Source organism: Fukomys damarensis, unplaced genomic scaffold (assembly GCF_012274545.1).
Source record: "Fukomys damarensis isolate Sample0158 unplaced genomic scaffold, DMR_v1.0_HiC HiC_scaffold_11, whole genome shotgun sequence".
Taxonomy (NCBI): domain Eukaryota; kingdom Metazoa; phylum Chordata; class Mammalia; order Rodentia; family Bathyergidae; genus Fukomys; species Fukomys damarensis.
The window spans coordinates 28,654,418-28,679,978 of record NW_022900923.1 but is presented as its reverse complement, the minus strand read 5'-3'; the positions used below and the strand labels follow the sequence as shown (position 1 = coordinate 28,679,978).

General features: G+C 35.7%; 1 pseudogene; it reads right to left on the bottom strand.

The window, feature by feature from the left end:
- Positions 1-25,561, bottom strand: part of LOC117285514 — a 74,245-nt pseudogene that overhangs the window by 970 nt on the left and 47,714 nt on the right.

Genomic DNA, 25,561 nt, shown 5'->3' with positions numbered 1-25,561 from the left:
TCTGTATTTATTTGGTACCAGGGATCCAACTTGGGTGCTTGTGTATGAAAACTAACCATATCCCTAAATCCATCCAGGTCTGTGTAGGTGGTCTCCTCCCCTCGCTTATATTTACAGTCGGCCACCAGCCCTTCAAACTGCTTGAACCTTTCCTTCCTAACCTAAGGAGTCTCATCTGCTCAACTGCCTTGCGGATGAGGTCTTTAGCATCGCCGGGAATATCCAGCTGAAGCGTCCTGTCTTGCGTGAGGCAGTTCAAAGTGAACTTCTGTTTCTGACTGGAGGGTATTTCTGAAGTACAGCACATCGTGATGTGGCTGAGGGCTGGGACTCTCAGAGGTCTCAGGTGTGGGCGGCAGGTCTTCGCTATGAATAAACCAATGGAATCTGTAGTAGTAACTTCATTTTGGTTGAAGTCGTGTTCTCTGAAACCTTTCAGAATCCAGAGGACATGGTGATTAATTGGATCTTGCTAGAGTGTCTTGGTAGAGTTTTACATTTTGGGGCCAAGATTTCATTTCTTGCATCTTTTTTTGGCGGGGGGAGTTTGAGACAGGGTCTCGCTATGTAAATGAGAATGACCTGGAACTCACTATGTAGCCCAGGCTGGTCTCAAACTCACAGCAATCCCCCTGCCTCAGCCTCCCGAGTGCTGGGATTACAGGTGTACACCACCACACCCAGCTAAGTGTTTCTTGCATTTTATCGCCCGTGGCTTCAGAAGGTCCCGGGTGTAGCTGGGCATCATCAGGAAAGTTCTGCGCTCCGGGTCATCATGATTGTCACTTGATAAGTGATTCCCTGGATTTTTGCTGGGTCTGTTGTAATTTCACCCTTTTCATAATTACATGGATTTAAGCCTTTTCTTTCCTTTTTTTTTGATAGGTTGGCTAAGGGTTTGTTAATTTTGTTTATTCTTTTGAAGAGCCAATTTTTTGCTTGATTTTTTTGTATCCCTCTCTTAGTCTCCACTGCACTGCATTCTGCTCTGATCTTTATAATTTCCTTCCTTGAATGAACTTTGGGTTTATCTTGCTGTTCTTTTTCTAGAAGCTTGAGGTTCAGCATTAGTTTATTTGAGCATGCTTTGTTTTCCTAATATGAGTATTCACTGCTATGAATTTCTCTTGTAAAACTGCTGTCACTGTGTCCCATAGATTCTGATATGTTGTATTGGCATTGTCATTTAATTGTAAGAATTGTCTGATTTCTTCTTTAATTTCCTCTGTGACTCATTTGATGTTCAGAAGTGCTTTGCTCAATTTCAGTGTGTTTATGAAATTCTTTTGCTTTTGATATCCAATTTCATCATACTATAGTCTGATAATATACAGGGGACAACTTCAGTTCCTTTGCATTTACTTAAACATGTTCTATGAGCAAGTATGTGGTCTATTTTGAAGAACGACTGTGTGCAACTGAAAAGAATGTGTATTCTGATTTTGTGGGGTGGAACACTGTAAACATCTGCTAAGTTCATTTTTTTTGAGAGTTTGATTGAGTTCTAGTTTTTTCTTGTTTATTTTTTTGTCTAGTTGATCTATCTATTTGCGACAGTGGGATATTGAGGTCCCTCACTACTAATGTATTCATGCTTATTTGATTTTTCATGTGTGTTAGTATTTGTTTTATGTAGTTGGGTACATCAGTATTTGCTGCATATATATTTATGATTGTCATCTCTTTGTCTTGATTGTTCCCTTTCCAAGGATGGAGTTGCCATCTTTGTCTCTCTTATTTAGTTTTGGTTTGAAATCCATTTTATTGGCAAATAGGTTTGCTATTCCTACTTTATTTCAGGCTCCTGTCACAGTATTGTTTTCTGCCCTTTAACTTTCAGTGTATGAATTGTGTGTTTCTTCTATGAAGCATATTGTTGCATTATTCTTTTTGACCCATTTTGACAGTCTATTTCTTTTGATTGGTGAATTGAGACCATTAACATTAATGGTTACAACAAACATGTATTGATTTATCCTTGTCATGACCTTTGCCTATTGTTGGGTTTGTCCCATTTGCATTTAATTTTTATTGCCTGGTGGATTCATTCTGCTGGGCTTCATGGCATTGTGACTGTCATTGTCTTTTCCTAGGATACTGTTTAAAAATTTTTGGAGTGTTGGATTCATATTCATGAAGTTCCTCATGAGTACTTGGTCATGAAAGTATCTTATTTCTCCATCAATTTTGAAAGATAGTTTTGCAGGGTATATCAATCTGGGTTGTATGTTGTTTTCATTTAGGGCTCTTCTTGACTTGAGGATTTGAGTTGAGAAGTCTGCTGTGATTCTGATGGACTTTCTTTTGTATGTGATTTGTTTCTTTTCTCTAACGCTGGTAGGATTTTCTCCTGTTGGGTTTCTGGAATCTTAACTATTATATGACTAAGTGTAGTTTTTTTTGCTTGTTTGATCATGGCTACTCAGTCCTATATGCCTCACTTATCTGTATGTTAAATTATTTTCCACTGTTTGGGAAGTTTTCTACCATTACTTCTGTAAACAGTTGTTTGTTTGTTTTTAATGTCATTTGCACTCTTTCCTGTGTCTTCATTGATTCAGATCAGTCTTATGTTATTCTTCATTGTATCATCTAGGAGCTACTGGATTGATTTCTCATGGTCCTTTGCTATTTTTAAGAAATCTTTCTTTTCCTAGTCACTAATCACAATCCTATCTTCTATATCTGATGTACTTTCTGTCCTCACATTGGCTCATTCTGCTATGTAAAACCTCAGTGCAGGTTTTAATCTTCTGAATATCTGTTTGCTTCTGTTTTATGGATTCCATTTGTTTCCTATGCTGGAATTCCATCATAATCCTCAACTCCTCTTTTTTTTTTTTTTTTGTATGTGTGTCTGCACTAGAGTTATTAATCATGTCTTTCACTATGGACACAATCACTGTTGTTATCTGAGAAATAATTTCTGATTTTTTTTTTCCTGATCCTCTTTCATTGCCAGTTCTTGGAGTCCAGGTGGTTGAGTATCAGACTGTTCCTGCTCATTGACTCTTGGGGTTGCCTTAGTTAAATTGTTAGTCTGGTTTTGAGTCTTGTTTAGGCGTCTTTTCATTTCAACAGATGCAGCCTGCCACACTTTTGTCAAGGCAACTCTTTGCTTGCCTAGTGAGTTTCAATTTTTAGCAAGCCTCAGAGAGACCTTGTCTTTGCTGCTCAGCACTGAGCCAATTTCTGGTTTCAGAATGGTGGCCTTCTGGATCCCTGTACTGAGCTGTTATACAAGCAAGGTTCTGGCTCGGGACTGTGCCTACTTTGGAAGGTATCTGGGCATGCCTATGGCTGGGTTCTGACCACCTGCATATCTGTTTTCTGTGAGGGCCTTTGGCTGGGGGCTGTGCCCCCAGGTCACTGTTTTCTGAGTGGGCTGGGGTCTGCATGCACTTATGAATAGTATCTGTGCATATTGTGTAATTTCTAATCCTTTAAATTTGATGTGTTTTATGGTCCAGAATGGGGCTTATTTTAATGAATGTTCCACATGACCTTGAGGAAAACAAGTACTTTCTTGTTAGATGTAGTCTATAGATTGCCTTTGTATGTAGTTGATGCTGCTCCCAGAAGCATAGGTCTTTCTTCTCCAAATAGTTTTCCTTGGACTTTGGCTCCACTGGGATGTTGCGTCCCTCTATGTGAATCCTCAGGTTCCTTTCAAAAGCAATTTTTTCAGAAATGGGGACAACTGGTTTCTGGGAAGGTGTGGAGGAGGTAGGGCAAGAGGATTCCATTGTGCCATCTCCGGGCATCACTTCTTAAGATCGTCACATATGATCTTGAGACTAAAAAGGAATGTAGCTCTTTAGGTCCATTTTTATCCATTCACCCTGTAATAACTATAGATTTTTTAATTTTGTGTGTGTTTAATTGGACATTTGTTTGATATTGTTGAATGACACTATAATGACAAAACCATCCAGAAATTCTAAATTTATTTATTGAGTTCATTTAAATAAGAGTAAATAACAGATGATATTTATTGAACCACTACTGTGTTCTAGCCTTCTTCAAAATACTTTACATATATATATTTATTCAATCTTCATAACTAGAGGATTGTACCTATATAGAGATACATCTATACTACATATAAATCTACCAGTAGCATTCTATTTTAAAATAAGAAAACGAAGTCATAATACATTAAATTAGGATTAGAATGTTATTTAAGTCCAAGTAGTCTAATTCTAAAACCCATAAACTCTACCACTTCATTTCCTATAGATTAATCAAATCTCTAGATTAGATGTAGGAATTCATAAGATATTTAGTAAGGGCAGCCTGATAGGCAATGATAACAAGAACAAAAAGCTGGAAAAGATTAGGAAAATGATTAGATATATAAATATGTAACTGTTTTTATTAGAACTAATATACATCATTCTTTTAGGGAAAAAAAACTGCTAATTATTCATATTACCTTTATTCCCTTGCTTTACTATATACCCTTGAAGTCTTGCTTTCTCTGTCTTACCCTCTATGTCTTCTTTCTCCATTTTTCTGGCTTCTAGTTCTTCCCAAAATGTTAACACATCTCTTTAACTTTGTGATGTCAGAAAAGTATAAGTTCTTTGAGAAAAGGAGACAAGTTTTATTAGCAACAGAGCAAAATATTGCACAGCTATCAAGTAATAAATATTATGATATCTAAAAATGTGAAGGATACAATAGTCTTCAATAAATTTTGAATACTCAGGAAATTGTGCAACTAATGCTAGGAAACTCATTATCATTTCTAAAAGGAAATAGATGACATCAAATTATTCTTGACAAGAAAACTGGGTGGTGAACCATGATTTCTTAACTATTTCTTTATTTTCTTATTTCTTGATATTTTTATACATTGTACTAACTTCATGTGACTTCTGGGATACCACTTATATACCTTGTTTTCTTTTTATTAGTAATTGTACCTGTTTACAGACTCTTCCCTCTAATCACTCTTCTTCTTTTTCCCTGCAAAGCAATAAGAGATTATAATAGTCTGCTGTTATTGGAGAGGGATATATTCCAGGAAGCTCAATGGATTCTTGAAACTATGCATAGTACCAAAACTTATATATACTATGTTTTCTGAACATACATGTCTATGATGTTTAATTTATAAATTAGGCACACCAAGAGATGAACAACAGTAATAAGAAAATATAAAAATTATAATAATATACTGTAATAAAGGTTTGTAAATATGGTCTCAATCTTGTTGAAAATAGTTTATCTTAATGTACTTATCCTTTTTGTGATAATGTAGGATAATACAATGCTTTACATGGTAAAATAAAATGAAATGTATTATGTAGGGATTGTGAGACAATATTAGAATAGTATTGACCTTTGACAGTATGGCAGAAGGACTATCACTGCTTTTGATAATCTGCTTTTGATGACCCTGAATCACTGAGCTGTGATGATGATGATGGACAGGAATGATACACGGTATGGATGTGCTGGATGGAGGGATGATTCACATCCCAGGCGAGACTAAGGAGGAAACAGCAAAATTTCATCACAGAATTCAAAGTAATGCATAATTTAAAGCTTATGAATAGCTTATTTGGGGAGTTTCCAGTTAATATTTGGTTGACTGCACGTAACTGAAAACATGGGAAGTAAAACAACACATAAGAATTAATGACTATATTTTCTAATGGGATGATAATCATCCTCATATCATTCATTTTCTGCTTTCTTGCTTCAATCTGGAATTTATCTCCTCCCATGTCTAACCAGCCTCAGTTTAACTTTCAGGGTATGGCACAATACTAATAATTTCCCCAATACTCTAGCATAGCTTCAGATTCTATAAATCTTTCACCATTTTCTAAGTGCTGTGTTAATAAACATCCTCAAAAGGCTCATGTGTTAAAGCCTTGATTACCAGCCTGTGGAGCTTGTCAGAGGTAACAAAACCTATAGAAGGCCAGACTTAATGTAAGGAAACTGGGTCATTAGAAGGGGAATATTGGGACCTGGCCCTTTTCCCTCTCTCTTTGCCTTCTGAACACAAAGAGGTGAGTAGATCTGCTTCACTGCATATTCTTATCACACCTCAGTGCTGCCACAGGTCCACAGGTTCCTCATATTCTATCCAGGCTACTCTCCCTTAGAGTGTGTAGCACGTGAAACCACAGAAGGCCTTCTCATTATCCACACCCAGAACTATGCCACAATTAGTGGGCTAATTTATTAATCACGCACCCTTGATACCAGGATCACACACACTACATCCAGCAGCCTTTGGAAAGCCCCAGCTATGATGACATGAAGCTTGTGGGGACATCTAGTCACAAGCCATAACATTACTCCTTCTTTCCTTTCATTCTTTCTTCCAGTTCTCCCTCCTTTCCTTCCTACATTCTGTCCTTCCTTCCTCCCTCCCTCCCTTCCTTTCTTTCACCCCCCCATACTAGAGATTAAACCCAGAATCTTCCCACTAAGTTACATTCCTAGAAGTTTAATTTTTTTTTTTTAGTTTTGAAGCAGGATCTCACTAATTCATTAAGTAGCTCAGAATGGACTTAAACTGGTGATCCTTCTGCCTCTACCTCAGAGTGCTAGAATTGCAGCTCTGAACCACTACATCTGGCTATCTCCTGATTATCTTTCTACTTGATTATTTCTTAGATGAGGGTAATACTTTTATGTCTATGTTTCTATCCCTGGTAATTCTCTTGAGACAAAGTTTCACCATATAGTTTAGGCTGGCCTTGAACTTGTGGTGACCCTCCTGCCTTAGCCTCCCATGTGCTGGGATTGCAGGCATGGGCCACTGTGCCCAGCTTACCTGATAATTTTTTATTTGTTTTTGTTTGTTTGTTTGTTTTTGGTATCAGGGATGGAACTTGGATCCTTGAGCTTGTGAGGCAGGTGGTAGAACCACTGAGCTAAATCCCCGGCCCTTATCTAAAAACTTTTTAACAGGGAAAACAATCAGCACCATATTTTGGACTAATATATATACAGTGTTGTATTACTGTCTCTGTTAATACTGTCATACATCCACTTCTTTCTATAAATACCATAAAATTCAACTTTTCTTTCTCTCATTCTAACATCAAACCCTCAACATGAGTTATTACAGTTATTACATCAGTTATTATGCTGATTATTCCTTCAAAGGGCCTCTGAGATACAGTGGACCCTTTACTTAACCACTCAGTTTTTTCATGAAGGCTTGATGTAACTCAAGTTTATTATAAATCAAGTCTATTTTTCCTACAAGAAATAATGGAAGTATCCATAATGTATTCCAAACCTCCCAATGCACCTCTTAACTAACCTTTTCATGAATAACTTATCAGGAACACCAATAATTTTTCTAGTGTATTCAACAAAAAGTTATAAAATGTGTCTAGCTTATCAGAAACAACAGTTTCACATTGTAGTCACCATTGAAGTTGACATTTTGGGCTTACAGGAACGAAGGATGAAACAGAAGGTGGTTATTGGAGAGTCCTCTCCCATAAGAACATCAGGAATCTGGCTCTCTGGTGTCCTTTCTCCCCTTGGGAAGATCTGTAGCTCACTAGGTCTAACTTTTTCAGAACTAAAAACTGGTGTAAGGTTGTCTGTTTCTGCATTTTCTTTAACACTCTTCTGTAGTATGACATGACATTGTCATTAAGCAAGTGAATGCAGCAATTAGCTTTTTCCTCTGAGTGGGTCATCTCTACAAATGCTTGTAACTCTGTCCATTTTTTCAGGATTTCCTTTATTTCAAAAGAAGAACTTTGCTGCTCTGGTTGTTGATACCCCCCTTCCTCTTCAGAAAGCTCCTCAGCTGCCATTCTCTGCTGCTCAGCCAGAACTTACTGAAGTTCCTCTGTAGACAATTCCTCTGAGTATTTCTCTACCAATTCTTGTCTATTTGCAGGTCTATGGACAAACCTATGGCTGCTATAGTGTCAGTGTCATCAATCACAGGGTCAACTGAAGGCTCAGGCTTCTCTATATAGCCTCCAAAGCCTCTCCCTTGTATAGTTGTAGGCCACATTATCTTCCAGGCAGATCTCAGTGTCCTTAGAAAGACATTGGCACAGGGTTTCTAAATTGACCTCACATGAGAAAGGCCAGAATTCTGGTTATAACTCAAGACTTTGGTCATAGTTACAACCAAAATTCCACTTGTAATCCAAGTTGTTTGTATATGAGGCCAGTCTTAACTCAAAGCTTCACTGTACAGTCTTTCTTGTTAATTCTGTTTCTCTTGTAGTTTGGTCACTTACCATGTTTTTAAAAATTGGCAATAATAATTTATATCCAATATCTTCCCATTTACAAATACTCTTCACAGTAAACCTAACATTTTCTCTAACACCACACACATTTGAGTTGCTTTTCTAGTTAAAATCTAAGTTTCCATCATTTATGTCTTTTATAATCTATTTCCAGCCAATATTTTCACCATCATTATCAATTGTTTCCTATATTCCAGTCATAATGATTCACCTATCATCTCTTAAGCATATCATTCACTTTATAACTCCCTGACATTCATTAAGCTGGTGACTTTCCCAAAATTTTTCCTGTCCTTTCTTCATTACACATCTTCCAGAAGTATTTACTCAATTAATATTTTTCTAAGTTTATTTAGTATATTAGTTGCCTCTAGACAATAGCTTAGATAGGATTTTTTTTTTAATTTAGCCCATGAAGAAACCTTGATTTAAGTATTAAATGTCAGTTTAAAAATGAAAATATGAATTTTCTACAGGTATCAAGAATACTATAAATTGAATATAATGCCTACAATTTTATTCACTAATTAATTTTAATATTTAACCAATAATTGATGAAGTAATTATAACTCTTTTGGATATAAGTAATTAAAACTGACTAGTGAAGCAAAAAGTAAATTATATTATAATGTTATCTTATTCAACTCAAGGACAGATATAGTAGCATTAGTTGCAACCGAATGGGAATTGAAATCAGCCAGGAGTGCTTCTCCAACTTTCAGCTTTGCTTACTTGTTTGAAACTGTTTCATTGTCCGCTCCTCTTCTCTCTCCAATCTCCCCACCCTCTGTCTCCTTCCTGCTCCTTCTTTCCTTCTCCCTGTCCCCCCACCTCATCCCCCTCTCCTTCTATCCTTTTTTGTTTCCAGGACTATGTGGGGAAAAAGGCTTCCAGCTAGGTGAACTGGAACACATCTGTGATGCCAGCCACTGAGGAAGCTGAGACAGTAGGATCACAGGTTTAAGGCTATCCAGGACAACATAGTAAGATCCTGTCTCAAAATATAAAGAAAATATGTAACATGATAAAGTGTGCTGCCTGCTGTGCATGAGGTCCTGGATTCAATCCCCTATACTGCAGGGGAAAAAAAAAGTTATGGTTGCCAACAGAGCACAAGGTTGAGATTTAGCTATGAAGTCTCTTCTCTCTCTCTCTCTCTCTCTCTCTCTCTCGCTCGCTCATCTAATATCATATTTCTTTTGACTCAACTTGAGTGCCATATATAATCTAACAGCTATGGACAGAAGACAAGAACTTATCATAGGAAAAATATTGCTCCCATCCTGCAATAGAAAATTTCTAGGAGGAGGAGGAATATTATTGGTCAGTGAATTAAACCGATTCACCAAGTTACAACAAAACAAAAACAAACTGAAAGCTAGAGCTATATACTACTAGTAAAATAAACTATGAGTCAGTTAAAATGATTTGTTGGTATGATTAGCAATACAGATTAGAAGATAATAAAAGAAATAGGATAATATAAAAGTTCTCTAATCAATACATGAAGAAGCAAAAATTGGCAGGACAAAAATATTTACTAAAAGGCATTCTTAGAAGCACTGACATAATCATATGTTTCAGGACATAATTATTTGAAAAAAATGGAATATTCTCCTGGATAGTAATGGTATATATTTATGTTCTAAGGAGTTTGAAGAAAGAGTACTGTATAAACATTAGGAAATTGTTCACATTCTAAAACTTATTGCTATTCAATGATTTTCAACTTATTGTTTTTTCTAGCTATGAAGTTATGTTACCTTTATGACTATGTCTGCTGCCAGAATTTTTATACTCTTAAGACCCTTGATATTGTTTAAACTTAGCATGGCTAAGTGTACACACATTAGACAATTTCCTGAGGCTCTACATTAGAGCAAGCCTGGAAATTTAAAAATGTTTAACATGTCCACTTAAAACAAGGTTCACAACCTCACCTTTAATCAGTACTTGTCAGAATATAACATATATCTTTCCTTTTTTTAAGTTTGAAGACTTTCATATCTTCACTTTCTTTCTGAGCCATGTAGGATTTTGGAGGAATTTGATGCACATTATAAAAAGAATGTTGGACTACTTTTCAGGCTGAAGCACTAAAAATACATCTAGATAAATTTGTTTGTAAGAATGATAAATTGATTTTTGTTTGCCCACAATGGTTTTACTGTCCAAACTTTGGAACTTTATTAAATTTTTATTATATTAATTTCTTCTAGGAAATATAGATAGACTCATAAACTATTAATGATGTAATTTTTCATTAAACTCCCAATTCATCTTCCCTATAAAGTTTATTTCTTGAAAACTTTCAAAAGTTTATGTGAAAGGTGACATCTTTTAAAGAGTTAGGCATCTACTGTATTCCAACATGTATAAAGTCATCTTATTATAAAATATGGTGACACAAAGCCTCTAGTGTCAGAGGACATTAAGAATTAATGTATTTTGCATAAAAGGAAAGATAGAATTTTTCCAAGACAACTATAGTTGCAAGACAATTTGATAGCTGGTTTAAGGTAATGCTAGGTTGGAAGGTTTCTCCTTTATTGGTATTTGAGTATAAAATATTACATGTGAGAGCAGCAGAGGAGCTTAGCGGCAGGAGACCATCCAGTGAGCCCATCCCTTCGGTGCAGAGCACTGGAGGAGCCCAGCCATGCCATACACCCCCTCATTCTGAACCAGAGAAAGAGGACCTCTCTGAGTCTCCTAGATGAAAATTGAAGCCCACTGGAAAAGTGAAGAAAACCTGTACAATAAAGGCACACCAGATCACTGTAATTGGTAAGTTGGAGGGATCAGCACCTCCCATGAGAACCTGGACTATCTTCAGGGGAAGGGCAGATGGAACCTGCAGTAGAATCTTGAAGAGTTCAACCCAGCAGGGGGTCAGAGATCTCCACTTGGTCCTTACAGCCAGAAATCAGCCTGAACCTCAGGGGACAGCTACTGCCTTGCTGAGACTAATTAACTAAGATCTGAACATTCCAACCCATGCTGTCTATTGTGTCAACAGAGGCTTATCCTGAAGGAGGCCTTCTATTTTTCTTTTCTTTTCTTTTCTTTTTCCTTTTTTTTCTTTTTTCTTTTTTTTTTTTTATTTTTTTTTTTCTTTTTTCTTTTTTTTTTTTTTTTTTTTTTTTTTTTTTTTTTTTTTTTTGGTACCGGGGATTGAACTCGGGTCATTGCGCTTGCAAGGCAAGCCACCAAACAACTGAGCCAAATCCCCGCCCTTATTTTTTATTTTCAAAGTAATGTTTTTCTTTTATCTTTAATCATTTTAAAATTTTTATCTTTTTATTTTCTCAATTTTTTTCCTTTTTTTCTTTTTTTCTCTCACTCTATCTTGCCCTTCTTATTCTTCATTTTTCCCTATTTTGTTCCAGTGCTAATTTGAAATTCTTTTTCTTTTCTTCTCTTTTTCCTTCACTCAATTGTCATTTATTTTTTTTATTTAGTACTGGAAATTGAACTTGGGCCCTTGAGCTAGCAAGCCAGATGGCAGAACCACTGAGCCAAATCACCAGCCATCTCATTAGTTTTAAAAGAAAGAGATTAGAGGTTCTAGCCTCCCTATTGCTGTCAGGTTTTTGTTGTTCTTTTTGTTGTTGTGTATATTTTTTCTGTCTTTTTCTCTTCAACAGCTTCCTAGATCTTGCATGATCTTCCTGTGTCCTCTGGCTTCACTTCTGACCTTTACCTATCCTATCTATTTATCCCTCCCTCCCAGACTCCCTTCCAAGTCCCCATCCTGAAGGGTAAAATTGCTATATTAAAGAGTTTATTCACTATAAATATATTTTGGGCTGGTCCTCGATTTTGATTTAATTCACATGGTCAAAAGCAACAGATTAATAACTACCACAGATTGTCATTGTCTAAACTGTACTTGATGCTACTGTTCTTGCTGATTATATCACTTGGGCTAAGGTGTTATTATTGATCTAATCAGTTGTCCCTTCTACTATTATGAAAATGACAATGTCTCACATCAGTTAGAAACCCAAAACATAAAGACCAGCTATATCTGGAAGATCGAAGTATTAACAAAAGACTTAATCCAAAGACAGCACTAACAACAAAAATAGAAACGAGAAGACTTTAAACAAGGCATAAACACAGACTTCCAGCTCACCAAAGGTAAATGCTGGGGAAAATGAGGTGGAAAAGTCTGACAGTCAACCACCTGGACGCCCAGAACCAATAGCATTGGAAGTAACAAAACAAATCAACGAGGCTATAGAAAAATTCAAAACAAAATAATTTCCCAGATAACCACAGACTTGGTGAAAAGAATGAAAGACATGATTAGAGTCTAGAACAGAAATAGATTTTAAAAAATAGATGAGCTCAGGACAACGATAGAAACCATGAATGCCCAGCAGAGAAAAGAAAGGAAAACCATGAATGCTCAACATAGGAAAAAATGGAATCCATGAAACAGATTCAAACAGATATCCAGGAGATTAAAAACTCTTTTGAAAGCATTTGCAGCAGAATGAGTGAATGTGAAGAAAGAATATCAGATATTGAAGACAGGATTGCATTGCGGTCAGTGAATACAAAAACAGATCTCTTAAAAACAATAAGGGATCATGAGAAATTGATCCAACAGCTCCTAGGTAATGCAAAAAAAGAATAATATAAGACTGATAGAAATCCATGAAATAGCAGGAGAAAGTATAAATGGCATTAAAAACCTGTTCACAGAATTAATGGCAGAAAACTTCCCAATCAGAGGGGAAGAGTTTGACGTACAGATAAGTGAGGCATATAGGACTCCAAATAGCCATTGTCCAAAAAAAAAATCTACACCTAGACATATAATAATCAAAATCCCAGAAACCCAACAGAAGAACAAAATACTACAAGTAGAAAGAGAAAATAAACAAATCACATGAAAAAGGAAAGCCCATCAGAATCACAGCAGACTTTTCAACAAAAACACTCAGGTCAAGGAGAGCCTGGAGTGAGGTATTTTAAGTCCTAAAAGAAAACAACCTCCAACCTAGACAGATGGATCCTTCAAAACTCTCTTTCAAAATTGATGGGGAAATAAGGTACTTCCATGACAAAGAACACCTGAGAAATTTCATGAACACCAAACCAGCACTCCAAACAATTCTAAACAATATCCTGGAAAAAGACAATAATGGTCATAACTCCATAAAGCCCAACAGGGAAAATATATTAGGCAAGAAGTTAAAGCAGATGGGAAAAAATAAAAGAGCCAAAAACAGGAAAATAACATGACAATTAAAAGTCAATACATAACAGTTATAACCATCAATGTTAATGGCCTCAATTCATCAATCAAAAGAAATAGACTAGCAGAATGGGTTAAGAAGTAAAATCCTAAATAATATGATGTATACAAGAAAACCACTTAATTCACAAAGAAATTTACAGAATGAGAGTAAAAGGATGGAAAACAGTTCTGCATGTGACAGGAGCCTGAAATGACAGGGGGTATCAAAATTCCCAACATGAAACTATACCACAAAACCGCTGTGATAAAAAACAGCATGGAATTGCCAAAGAAACAGACTGGAGGATCAGTGTAACAGATTAGAAGATGCAGAAACAACTCCAGATGTATTCAGCTACCTCATCTTTGACAAAGGAGCTAACCATCCTCACTGGAGGAACAATAGCCTCTTTAATCAATGGTGTTGGAAAAACTGGTTTTCAGCTTGCCAAAAACTAAAACTAGACCCCTATCTTTCACCATGCAGTAAAATAAAATCAAAGTGGATTAAACATCTAAATATCAAAATTGAAACATTAAACTTACTGGAAAATAAATTAAGTAGAACTCAGGAAGACATTGGCATAAGGAAAAGACTTTATGAACAAATCCTCAGTAGCACAGGAACTAGTACAAAGAATCAACAAATGGGATCTCATTTTATGAAAAAATTTTGCAGTGCAAGAGAAACCACCAACAGAGCTAAGAGACAACCCAGAATGTTGGAAAAATTTTTTACCAGCTGCTCCTCAGTCAAAGTACTACACAGAATATATAAAGAATTTTAAAAAATCAGACCCCCAAATATAAAGACACAATTCAAAAATGGGCATCTGAAATGGACAGACACTTCTCAGACAAAGATATAAAAGCAACAAAAAAAAATGTTCACTATCACTGGTCATTCGAGAGATGCAGATGAAAACAGCACTGAGATTCCACCTCACCCAGAAAGAATGGCTATCAAAAAATCAACCAATAGCAAATGTTGGCGGGGATGTGTGGAGAAAGGAACCCTTCTCTGTTGTTGATCAGAGTGCACACCGGTGCAACCACTGTGGAAATCAGTATGGAGATACCTCAAAAAACTTGGGTTCAGAGTCCCAGTTGATCCAGGTATCCCTCTGCTGGGTATCTTTCCAAAAGAATTAAAAGAATCAAGGCAGTGGTTCTGCTACCTGCCTCACAAGTGCAAGGTCCCAAGTTTGATCCCCAGTCTAAAAAAAAAAAAAATTAAAAGAATCATACCACAGTGATATATGCACACCTATGTTTATAGTGGCCCAGTTTGTAATAGATAAAACTGAAAAACAGCCCAATTGCCCATCAATTGAAGACTGGATAAAGAAGATGTGGTTTTTCTATAAAATGGAGTACTACTCAGCCATAAAGAATGAGAAGCTAGAGTCATTTATAGGAAAATGGATGAATATTGAGCTCATACTCTTCAGTGAAATAAATAGGACACACATGTATAAATACCAAATAATTTCTCTGGTGTGAAAAACTCAGTGTAAATAAAGTTCAAATTGTAGAACTGATGATATGAAATAGGAAGAAAAGGGCTAAAGGAGTAGGGGAAGTGGGAAGGGTAGAGGAAAGGGAAGGAGGGAAAAGAAAAAATACAAGAGAAGGAAAAAATGGAAACATCTTTGTAAATAGGGAAGAGTAGAGGGGATGAAGGAGGGCAGGGGTATGGGAATAAAATAAGAACCAAGATATGTCATGTAAAGGTACAAGATCCCAATGATGACAGTAACTGTACTGTATACCTAAAAAGTACCAATAAAGTGAATTAAAAAAATGAGTGGGAATGTTTTGAGTGTGATTATTGGTAACATCTTTCTTACTGTAATACATCTTAAAAATTTAAGCATTCACTGCATTGTATTTTGGGGATCTTTAAAGAAACTTAAAGACACTGAGTGCTTCCCTGACTGGTACATTCTCTCACTGTGCTATCATAGGGAAAACTCAAGCAGTCAAGCATAAAAAATAAATAAGTAAAATAAAATAAAATGTTATTTGTGAGTCACCAAGCATAGAATAACTTAATGACCCTGAGAACACAGTTTTCCAGGTGTTTTCTGATGTGTCATTTACAAAAGAGGTTCACGGAGCTGTCCCACAGTGTAATTATGTAATTACGAGAAATATAAAGGGAAATACTTGAAGATTAAAGATTGGGAAATCCCCAATTCTTCCTTTGTAGTGGAAAAATCCCATGTAGCTGAAAAGTAAATAAAGGATATATGCAAACAAAGCTGACAAATAAGTCATCAGCATAAGTGTAAATCTTGCCCATGTAGATACTGTAAGAAAAAGAAACACATGAGGCAGGGACAAGAAAGTACCTGAATATATTCATAATTGATAAAAAGATAGAAAGTTTTTGCTATAATGTTTATATATGGCTCTAACATTTAAAAAAAAGGAATAAGTTATTTTTTAAAATGTTTCAGACTCTTATGGCGCCCTGCAACTTTTTTCCTGCTGTAAGTGTTAGAAACACATTGTAATAATTAGACTTCATTTGCCTACTGTGTTTGCTTCATGGGAACTTTAACCCAAGCTATAGTCTATGTGAAACTAAAAATTTTTATATTCTAGGTCTTCCTAATAAGGGTGTTGAAGGTTTAGGGAAAGAGGACTGATAAAGAAACTACTGTTTTATTCAATAAATATGTATTGAGTCTCTATCTTCTTCTCCATCAAGCCATATTCTTGGCACTGTGGAAATAGAGGTGAATAAGGAACAGTATCCTTTTTCTCTTGTAGCTCACTTTCTATAGGAAAGAACTACCCATTAAATAACTGAACAAGGAAATTTAATTAAGGGTTTTAGCTTTTTGACCCTGTACCATAATACCTGAGATAATCAAACTTTAGAGAGAAAAAGGTTATCTTGGTTCACAGCTTTGGAGGTCTTGATCCATGCTTGCTTGGCTTTTCTGCTTTTGGGCCTGTGGTGAGGCAGTATATCACATCTAAGATCAAGTGCTAGGGCAAAGCTTCTCAGCTGATGGCAGCCAGAAAGACACAGAGAGGAATGGTGGGTGCCAGCATTAACATCAAGACAAGCCCCCAGTGACCTACACTCTTCCAACTAGGCCCAACTCCACCACCTTCCAGCAGGCCATGAACTGGGGATAAAGCCTTGGACAAATGGGTCTTTGGGGGAACATTAAAAATTCACATTTAAATTGTTAGATTGCAAGAGAAGCTTAGAAAGAACCAACCAGAAAATAGAATAATGTCTAATCTCTTTGTGAAGTGATACTTGAATTATATTGGTGTAGGAAAAGACTTTATGAACAAATCCTCAGTAGCACAGGAACTAGCACAAAGAATCAATAAATGGGATCTCATCTTTTTTTAAAAATTTATTTTGGGGGGATCTCATCTTTTTAAAATGCTTCTTCACTGCAAGAGAAATCAACAAAAGAGCTAAGAGACAACCTATTATGTGGGGAAACAATTTTTACCAGCTGTTCCTCAGACAAAGGCCTACTATCTAGAATATATAAAGAACTCAAAAAAATCAGACCCCCCCCCAAATATAAAGACCCAATTCAAAAATGGGCATCTGAAGTGAACAGACATTTCTCAGTCAAAGAAGTAAAAGCAGCAAATAAACATTAAAAAAGGTTCAACATCACTGGTCATTTTAGAGATGCAGATGAAAACAACACTGAGATTCCACCTCACTCCAGAAAGAATGGCTACTATCAAGAAATCAACTGATAACAAATGCTGGAGGGGTTGTGGGGAGAAAGGAACCCTTCTTCACTGTTGGTGGGAATGCAGACTGGTTGCACTGTGGATATCAGGATGGAGATACCTCAAAGAACTAGGATTAGATGTCCCATTTGACCCAGATATTCCTCTGCTGGGTGTCTTCCCAAAAGAATTAAAAGAATCATACCATAGCGATGTATGCTCACCCATCTTCATAGCGGTACAATTTGTAATATCTAAAACTTGAAAACAGCCCAATTGCCCATCCACTGGAGACCGGATAGAGAAGTGGTTTTTCTATAAAATGGGGTACTACTCAGCCATAAATGATGATAAACTAGAGATATTTATAGCTAAGTGGATGCACATTGAGTCCACACCCTTAAGTGAAATTAATAAGACGCACATGTATAAATACCAAATAATTTCTCTGATGTGAAAAACTGAAAGTGTAAATAAGGATCAAAATATATAATTGATATTGTGTGATAGGAAGAAAAGGTCTAAAAGAGTAGGGGAAAAGTAAAAAGAGAAAGAAAATATATGAGAAAAGGAAAACGTGGAAACAATGTCTTTATAAACAAGGAAGGGTAGAGAGGGTTAAGGGAGGGCTGGGAATGGGGAAAAAATAAGAACCAAGGCAAGTCTGGTAAAGGTACAAGATCCCAATGATGAATGTAACTGTTGTATACCTAAAATGTATACATTTTAAATAAACAAACATTAAATAAGTAAACATTATTGGTACATTTTAGGTATACAATATGATGATATTCATCACTGTGAACTTATACCTTCACATGATATATCTTGATTCTTATTTTTTCCCAAATTTCCCTGCCCTCCCTTCAACCACTCTTCCCCTCCCTATTTACAAAGACTTTGTTTCTGTTTTTTCCTTTTCTTGTATTTATTCCTTTCCCTTCTTTCCTTTCCCCTAACACTCACCCTTCTGGGAAGGACATTTTTTAACTAGTTCAAATTGCTACTTAAGCTTTCACAGGATCCTACTCAATTTATTCATCATATTTTATTGCAATTTACATTAAGTGGAAACTTCTTTTACTATGCAACCATCACTGACTCCAAACAGTGATATATAAGTATTAAAACTGAATACAAAATAGTACTGGCTTCTAGTGTGCTTTTATTTGAAGTATATGAACCACAGCCTTCATTTAAAAGAATAAAGACCCATGCTTTGTACAGTATTACATGTCATTAGAGTACCAAACAATAATTTTGGGGAGTGAGGAAGTACAAACACTGAATTACCTACTGTTTTTAAGATGCTTTTTCACTACAAAGATAGGTTATCATACTTTATGCCCTCACCAATTTATCACATGGAATGAAAAGAAGGCACAATGACAAGTTTTGTTCATGAATAAGTGGCTCCCAGAAATATGCTCATCATCAACAACATCAAAGGTCCTGTGGTATATATTTTAACCAAAATATTCAAAATGGTCAAAAAAAAGTATAAGTAGTCAGAATAATAGTTGTCATGATACTTCCTATTTATCCTGAGTTTACCATGAACTTACAAAGCTATTGTATTATCTATAATATTTACAATTTCTGCCCAAGGCAAGTATTATCATCTCCACTTTCCAGACAGTAATATTTAAGTTCAGAGAGGCAGGTGAGTCATTCCAGGACAGAGTGAGCAATGGAATGAAGCCGTTGTCTCTCTAACAATACTCCAAACTATATTGCTTAAACCCCAAAGGGCTCATTGTATATCTAACAATACCTGTTTTTCCCTGGGTGATGTTAGACTAATGCTCAAAAGCTTTTTTTTTTATTATTAATTAATAGAATTCTAAGAATGGGTGTTAAAATGTTTAAGAAAAATTTCTTTGCAGAAATTATTCTATGTGACACCAACAAAATTTGTAAGAAGTAGTCTTTTGTTGCTGAGACAAAATACTCAACACCCACAAGAAAAAGAAGGAAAAGTCTATTCTAGCTCATAGTTTGTGAAGGTTTCAGTCCATAGTTGGCTTCTTGAGGACAGAGCAGCATGGCAGAGGAGAATCTATCCATGACAGGAAAAGAGGAGGCAGCATGCAATGAACTTTCTGGGCTTTTACCCCATCTAGCCTACAACCCTATTGGATGGTGCCACTCACACCTATGTGGGCTTTCCCATTTTTTACACCCAGAACTACACTAAACTAATAGCAGACTAATTTAGTTACCATACACCCTTGTTCCATATTCACATGCCCTAGATACAGCCACCCTGAAAAGCCCCATCTGAGTGCATGAGGATTTGGCAGGGGTGGGGGTGGGGAACATGTAGATACAAGCCATAGCAAGTGCTGACATATGAATGCTTTTATTCATGATCCTCTTGATTTTTGAAATTAGACCTGGTTCTAATAATCCCAAAATAATGAAGAACACTTTCTGGGAAGAAACAAGTTAAATGAAATATTAGAGTTATTAGAGTTAAAAGTTATTTTATTAGAGTTATATTATTATTAGAGTTACAGTTATTAGAGTTAAAAGAAATATTAGAATCTACTTCAGTAGAATAAGTCATTAAACCAGAAAGGAGAGGTTTAGAAATGGAAAGCAGCAAAAAGTTAGCATAGTTACTAGATTTATTGGAAGCACTGGTTACCAAATTAAAATAATAGACATATTCTTTTGAAAAAAACAGATTTTTTTTAAATTGGCAAAATCAGTAATTAAGCCTTGGTTCCTAACCTGGATATGCTATTCTTATACCTTTGTTTAGTAAAGTTTTTAGACTTAATAACATTGAATCTGGCATAAGGTTATCTCCATATAAATTTTATTAGAAATAGACAAACCATTTTATCAAACTATATTATATTATAAATTATTTTATTAGAAATATATAGGGGGGCTGGGGATTTAGCTCAGTGGTTCCAGCATCTGTCTCACAAGCTCAAAGACCCGAGTTCAATCCCCAGTACCACAAAAACAAAAACAAAAGAAATATACAGGGGTTCCTCCTACATTCAACCTTAGCAATGTTTGAATATTTAGTCTGGGGCAGGGAGAAGATGGAAATATATATTTTCAGAAGGAAGGAAAAAATAAGCATTAAAAATGTTTTTCTCTCCTCTAAGTAAAATGGAATATAAACAAAAAACAATTATCAGAAGACATATTTATAATCATAGTAATCAAATTAGGATGTTTTATCTTCATCTCCTGAAAAACATTAGTATAAGAAGAAATTGTCTCATGCTTTTTAAAATTTCTAAAATAAATAGTAAAAATTAATACCACTGTTCATTCCATTTTGATCGGATATTTCCCTCTTCCTCACAATACACAACAACATCTTGCCAGGTCTACACACAATCATAGAGGAAGAGACCTCATGGATCAAGAGCCCGAATAGTTCTGATTAGAAAAACGTCAAAATTAACTGAATAATTGGCAGCCTCCAGAGTCTGAAAGCTAGCTTGGTAAATTAAACGTGTGAAAGAGAAGATTTAAAAATTTAAACAATATGTGTGGCAAAATATGAAGAAAGAAAAGGAACTCCCTAGACTGCCCAGAAGTGGACCAGAAAAGAAGGGTTGACATAATCAGTACCAAACTTTTAAGAACTAAGGTCAGCTCTGCTCCAGTAAATTAGATATGGCACAAGTTAAATGGAGGAGACTTGCAGTTTTCCATTCAGGGTAGACTTCAATAGATTGTAATAAGAATCTTAAGTCTAAAATATGCATCTTTTTATTCTTTGAAGGGGGGCAGGCGGGGGGACAGAGAGAGAGAGAATGAATCTGTAACTGAACAGGTTATGGTAAAAATTTTTTAGAATTACACCAAGATAGTTACATAACATATAAAGCTGGCATAAAACATCCCTATCTATAGGAGCTATTTATCCAGAGGTCACTGTGTAACTCATGCTTGAAAGTAGGCTACTGTGTAAACATTGCTGCATAATTAAAGGAAACTAATTCCAACTATTTTTAATTATCAACATAGACTTTTATTTGTAAGTTAGATAGGTTAGTCCTTAGGATCATCAAACATTTGAAGGAAACAAAGTGCAAAGGATCAAGACGAAGAGACAGACCAACTGACCCTAAAGGAAATAAACAGTGCATGGAACAACAACAACAAAAAAAGTCAAATATTTTATTAAACTCAGAGGAATTAGGGAGGTTATTCATGAAATAAGAAAAGTATTATAGTAAAGAAATAATGAGATTAAAATAAGTACATATTAGATATTGAGATATTGTCCCAAAATATTAAATAGAAAGAGAAATTAAAAGAATTAGCATGCTTGGAAACTAAACTATTAATTTGGAAGACAATGAAATATTCTAGAATACAAACTAAACTAATTAATAAAAGTGGTACAGTTAGGAAACAGGATAAGTGTGAGAAACTCCATTCACCTAAGAGAGATTCCAATAATAGACATAAAGAACAGAGTCAAAGTTAAAAAAAATAAAAAGTAATGGTAATAAAATATATTTTCCAGGTGAGAAAAACCTTAGGTTTTCAGTTTTCAGTTTGGAAAATTGGAAAGAGCCAAGCAAGATGAATAAAGGAAGACCTACATTTTAGTGGTCAGACAGGAAACCACTGAAGAGCTTTCTGATCTTTCCCTCAACACCTATAAACTCTCCTGCCTTTGTGCCATCTTCTTTCCTCCTGTTATGAAGAAGAATCCACCCATTGTCTTAGTTACTTTTCTCATTCCTGAGACAAAAATACCTAACACCCACAAGTTAAAGGAAGAAAAGTTTATTTCAGCCCACAGTTTGTAGAGGTTTCAGTCCCTATTCACCTGGCTACAAGGCAGGATGCAGGACAAAGGAGAAACAGCTCATGATGCAGCAAGCAGCAATTTAGTGAAGCAGCAGCAATATCCCATACAGGCTACAAGCGCCTTGGGTGATTCCACCCATACCCAGGGTGAGGTTTCTATCTTCTGTAAATCCATTCAGCCACACCCGAAACTATATTAATTTCAATCAGTGGACTAGTTCTCTCACATACTCTGGAGATGTAAACTCACCTCTGTTCAACATACAGTGGTACCTTGGTTCATGAACTTAGTTTATTCCACAATTCTGGAAAAGATGACCACATTCATGGTCAGGCAGGAAAGGTGGCCATGGTCATGTTTCCCACCTGATGCAGTTTACAAACAAAAACAAAATTTGCCAGATGCTTTCATTTGCAAATCAAACTGTTCACAAACAAAAGCACTCATGAACCAAAGTACTACTGTATGGTATTTGCTCTTTCAGTTGGGCCATTTGCCTACAGCTTCATCATTTCTCTCATGCAAATATTCCTTGGAATTCCTGTCACAAATCAAGGAATCAAAAAGTCTTCCTTAGACATTGGTATAGGAAAAGACTTTATGAACAAATCCTCAGTAGCACGGGAACTAGCAGAAAGAATCAACAACTGGGATCTCATCTTACTAAAAAGCTTCTGTACTTCAAAAGAAACCATTAGCAGAACTAAGAGACAATCTACAATGTGGGAAAAAATTTTTACCAGCTGTACCTCAGACAAAGGACTATTATCAAGGATATATAAAGAACTCAAAACAATCAGTCCCCCCAAATATAAAGACCCGATCCAAAAATGGGCATCCGAAATGAACAGACATTTCTCATACAAAGAAGTAAAAGCAGCAAGAAAATATATGAAAAAATGTTCCACATCACTGGTCATTCGAGAGATGCAGATGAAAACAACACTGAGATTCCACCTCACCCCACAAAGAATGGCTGCTATCAAGAAATCACACAATAACAAATGTTGGCGGGGTTGTGGGGAGAAAGGAACCCTCCTCCATTGTTGGTGGGAGTGCAGACTAGTGCAACCACTATGGAAATCAATATGGAGATACCTCAAAGAGCTTGGACTGGAGGTTCCATTTGACCCAGCCATCCCTCTGTTGGGTATCTTTCCAAGAGAACTGAAAGAATCATATCACAGAGAAGTATGTGCACCCATGTTTATAGCGGCACAGTTTGTAATAGCTAAATCTTGGAAACAACCTATTTGCCCATCCGTTGGAAACTGGATAAAGAAGTTGTGGTTTTTCTATAAAATGGAATATTACTCAGCCATAAAGAGCGAAAGAATAGATTCATTCATAGGAAAATGGATACATATTGAAGATATACTCCTAAGTGAAATAAATAAGTCCCACATGTGTAAATACCGAATAGTTTCCCTGGTGTGAATATTCTGCAACAATGCATAAGATTCTAATAAGATTACTGACATTTAGAAATGGGAGGAAAGGAGCTAAAGGTGTAGGGAAGGTGTGATACGTAGGGGAAGAACAAAAAGGGAAAAGAAAAAAATGTGAGAGAATGAAAAGATGAAAATAAAGTGTTTGTAGATGGGGAGGGGAGGAGGGGGAGAAGGGAGGGCAGAGGTAAGGGGAAAAAAATGAGAATCAAGACTTGCCATGTAAAGGTACATGATCCCAACAATGAATGTAACTGTACTGTATCCCTAAATGTACCAATAAACTCAATTTAAAAAAAAAAAAAAAAAAAAGTCTTCCTTTTACAATAATCCTCTTACTCTGTTTTAGGTCTTCATTTCTCAGAGCTCTCTGAGTGTTTTCCTTTGGTTGTAAAAAGTGTTACCAATAAATATTATTTGTTTACTACTGTGATTAAAAATAGGATATTATGGCTTGTATCTAGATATCCCCCTTACCAAAGCCTCATGAGTTCACACGTGGGGCTTTTCAGAGGTGGCTGTATCTACAGCATGTGAATATGGATTAAGGGCGTATGATAACTAAATTAGTCCATTGATTGGTTTAGCATAGTTCTGGGTGTGAATAATGGAAAAGCAATTATGGCATTCAACTTAACCTCTCATCAATTTAACACAGCTGGTTTGACGTTCTTCTTTCTTATAAACTTACACCCTCCTGACTTTTTTCATTACTTCTATGGTATCTCATTCTCAATGTCTTCTGCTATTTTCTACCCGCTTACTAAACTTCTAAATAGCAGACTTCTTTTGATGTTGCTTTCTATCTGATGACTTCCCTTTCTTTCCTCTTTCCCTGATCTTATAGCTACTTCGGTGAAATAACTACAGATATACTGTCATCTCCCATATCTATATTTTTGATATAGACTTTTTTAAGAGTCAGACTCACACACTCAATTTCTTCTCTAATGTATGAACTTGTATATTTTATCAAAACTTCAAAATTAAAATGTCCAAAACACAAACTAAAATCCAGTCCTTACTTTTCCCTCAAAGTTTCTGTGTCTTAATATATGAAATCACAATCTGTTCAACTGATTTTACAACAAAAATCTAGGAGTCATAATTCATTTTCCTTTCACCATGTCCTCCTTATTAAACCTATCAGCAAATCTTTGCTTTTTTCCTCCAAGATATATCTTCACCCTGTTTGCCTCTATTCATCTTCTCTATTACAAATAATTATAGTGACTTACAGTATTATAATCTCTTTCAGCTACATTATGATTTTTACATGAATTATAATAATGTGATAAAGACTCAAGAAGAAACGGGTCTCATTCAAGACAAATAATTTGACTAATATCATACAAATGACACAGGCAAAATTTAAGACCAGTAGCTTATACTTCTGTGAATAAAGGACAGTATTTCATTACCTGAAATTAGTTAAGAATCTTTGATACTTAATCTTATTTAATCTTTGTAACCAGAAAGTAAACATATAGCTCAGAGATAATAGGTCAGCTGTCCCAAATTAGAGTTCTCTTTGCTCCCTGTCTTAACTTCCTCCTTTCCATTCTTCATAGAATCATCGCAGACATTTGTGGAACACTCATTTATCCTTATGTCATTCCTCTCCTTAAAATCTTTCAGTGGTTCTGAATTATCTATGGAGTAAAGTCCTGATTGTCTCATTTAATTTCTTTATGGTCTGGTGCCTATGTTTCAAACTCTGTTTCCCTCCATTTGCTTCCCCCATCTCCTGGATGGGGGCCACATTAAGCACTTTAAACATCAAGTTTGAACATGTTGATCTTTTTCTTTCTTCTGTCTTTAAACAAGCTTTTTTTTCTGTGTTGATTATCCCAAGAAATGTATTTACTAATCACTTAAGAAGCATGTTGATAATCAAGATTAATCATCAAACTATCATTTCTTTTTTTTAATTTTTAAATTTTTTATTTTTTTAGGTAAATTATAACTTTTTTTTTTCATCATCAAGTTTATTGGTACATTTTAGGTATACAGTACAGTTACATTCATCATGGGGATCTTGTACCTTTAAATGACTGGTCTTGCTTCTCATTTTTTCCCCATCCCCCTGCCCTCC